The sequence below is a fragment of the Parus major genome, chromosome 14 (assembly GCF_001522545.3).
Source record: "Parus major isolate Abel chromosome 14, Parus_major1.1, whole genome shotgun sequence".
NCBI lineage: Eukaryota > Metazoa > Chordata > Aves > Passeriformes > Paridae > Parus > Parus major.
The window spans coordinates 5,111,629-5,114,689 of record NC_031783.1 but is presented as its reverse complement, the minus strand read 5'-3'; positions in this window follow the sequence as shown (position 1 = coordinate 5,114,689).

Here is a 3,061-nt window from a genome sequence, read left to right as displayed (position 1 = left end):
CAATGGTCACTGCAGGGACAGGGAAATGGTCACTGCAGGGACAGGACAGTGGTCACTGCAGGGACAGACAGGGAAATGGTCACTGCAGGGACAGGACAGTGGTCACTGCAGGGCCAGGGTTTGGACAAGGAGCTCTTTAAGCTCTTTCAGTGGCCGGTGGTGCAGCCCCGGTGCCCAGGGCAGGGTTGAGGAGCAGCCCAGAGCTGCTGCTGTGCATCCCCCTGCCCTCAGCAATCCCTGTGCCAATGTCAAAGTATTCATGATGTTACAGCAAGGAAATACATGAAATATACTTCTCTTCCTCTGCTAATTTTTCCAGCCAGCAATAAGGTGCAGCAGCTGCTGCTACTGGCAGTGTTGAGAAGGGTCTGGGCACCTCCTGGGCACTGTAATTGCAGATATTTGATTTCACCAGATAAGTGACTGTAAAGTTCTGTGTAAAGTCTGAAAAGTCCTGCTTTGGGAGATGATTCACTGCAGTGCAGAGAGGCCAAGAGGTAAAATCAAGGCCTTGTGGTGACTTTTTCAAGCTGTGTTTGCTGATTTTTCATCTTTGTGTGTTTGCCTTTTGGACTGTAACTTGTTAATGTAAAGGGGGTGTCCCATGACCTGCATCTCTGCTCTGGGTGCAGCGGGGCATGGCAGCAAGGCAGACAGCAAACGTTTTGCCAGTATTGTAAACAATAACAGCTTTATTTTCTTAGCTCATACGTAACAGAGTAAAGACAGTCTCATAACTTAGTGTTTTGTTAATAAATAATCAGCTACACTGTACTGCCCACAGCCCTGCAGGGGTAGGTCCTGTAGGGAGAAGAGCAGTGAAATCCCAAGCAGTCAGTTCCAGTGCAGAGAAGGTAAGAGCTTCTCTGAAACATCCATGTCCAAACCTTGGTTAGTGGTGGGCTGAGAGGTCCAGAGGAGTCTGTGTCCCAGCTGGGTGGGAGATTTGAGAGGAGCTGGAGTACTCAGCAGCTGGAAACTTCACAGCACAGGGCAGCAAGTCAAATAGAGCATAAATTAAGTGACACTGTGAATTAGTCTTGAAGTGGTTTTTGTTTTAAAGCCAGTCCAACCATGTGGTGGAAAACTGGAGTTTACCAGGTGGGTTCACCAACGAGGGAGCTGCAGAACCTAAGCATAGTCCTGTGGGTTTCCAAGCAGTAGTTTTATGTGCAGAATCTTATACCTTTAGGAAAGGAGGCTTTACATCATCTGTTTGCATAAACTTTGTTTCTATAGTCTTTTGTATCTATAAATGTGAAATTGGCAGCATGGGCAGTAATGATCTGCGTCCTTGAAGAGCTTCACAAAGAGAGGGACGAAGCAGCATCCGAAGCAGCACCTAGAGCCAGGGGGGAGATGGACATGCACAGAAGGATTACTGGCTTGCCTTTTCTGCTGGCCACAGCTGTGATTTTCCCCTGCCTTCTTCTCTCTGCCTTTTCTCTGTGTGAATCCACTTCTTTCCCAAGTCTATTAATGTTTAAAGCATCTTCCAATATATTAATCTTCTTTGCTTCTGATATCTTATGCATGAGTCTGTTTCTGAGCCTGATTCTAAATTACAGTTGGGAAGTAGACAATGGTGTACTAATTTCTGCTTGTTTTATGGAAAGTGAAACATACTGGGTTAAATTTAGCAAGTTTGCATCCCCTGTAGCCACGATGACTGCTCCTAGAAAGGACAGGGTGACTTCTCATTGAGTGGAGACGGGCAAAGTGTCTGTATAAGCACTAACTAGAACTTTGATTTTTAATTACTCATTTTTAACCTTCTGCAATGCTGAATCTGCACAATGCCCATGAAAACTTACCCAACCATGCACAGGCTGGTGCACAGGAGGAAGGACAGCCTGCCCAGTCTGTAGGTGACCTGGGTGGTGATGTGCTGGCGGCAGGAAGGACAGATTGTGGAGGTTGGTTTGCTGGAGAAGATCCCTGCGACGATGATCGGAGGCTGGGGCACCAAATAAACTGAGCTCAGGAGGAGAGGAGAAACAGCCAGGTTAGAAGCACAGGAAATATTTTGCAAGTTACAAAGCCTTAACTGGGAGAGTGTGGGTTCTTAACGTGGCACCTGTGTTATTATTGTTGATTTCAGGTGTATTCCTAAGAACCCCTGTGCTGGTTGTTCTGTGTGTGTGCCAACACATTGCAGCTAAAACCAGCCAGAGTTTACCTGGATAAGGACAAACACAGGGAATTGTCTATGGGATAATCCCCAGCCAGGCAGTCCCCACCAGCCTCTGGTAGATGTACTCTGACACTGAGGATTTGTCTTCTGATATTTAAAATAATACAAAAATGCTTGTTCTCCCTGAAGAAGAGATTTGAAGGATGTTGGGGAATTTTCAGGATCAGCTTTTCAGTGTTTATAAGAAATTATTCAAAGCAGTTTACTCTTACACCTGAATGCCATCAAACAGCTGCTGGAGCTGTCCCCAGTTAGTCTCTAGCTCATGTTTTTGCAGTCTAGACTTGGCTGTCATATTCCCTGAGGGACACACTCCTTGTAGGTACACAAAGGATACTTTTTTCAGAAATGTTTTCAGTTAAAAAAAAAAATTTAAGGATCCTAAAACATGTTTAGGGTACAACTTCACAGTGTTGCCTGAGGCAAAACTTGAGGAGTGGGAAGGGATCTGTTAGATAGATAGCACATAGAATGTCTGAGTTCAAGTGCCTTCTGGTTTTAGGGATATTTAAAAATGCATGTCTCCTTTCCTCCTGTATGAGGTGTTATTGACTGTTCTTCAGAGCTTTTCCTCAGCATCTCCTTTAAGCTTCTCCACTTCCATAAAGGTGACTGGAACAGGAACATTGGCCTTACAATGATTTGTTCTGAAAGCCCTGGCTTCTGGCCTTTTTGGTTTGGTTTTATTTTAATGGTTACTTGTGTAGATTGGCTAAAGCTGGAAAATCAAGTCTGAGTCCCTTGTCTTAGTTTATCTTCTAACATTTCTGTGGAAATCTTCCAGTTTATGAGATTGTGAGTGTGTCAGAAAGCTCCCACCCTCTGTGCTGGTGTAAAAGCTGAGCCCAGGTGGCTCTGCAGGAGAGC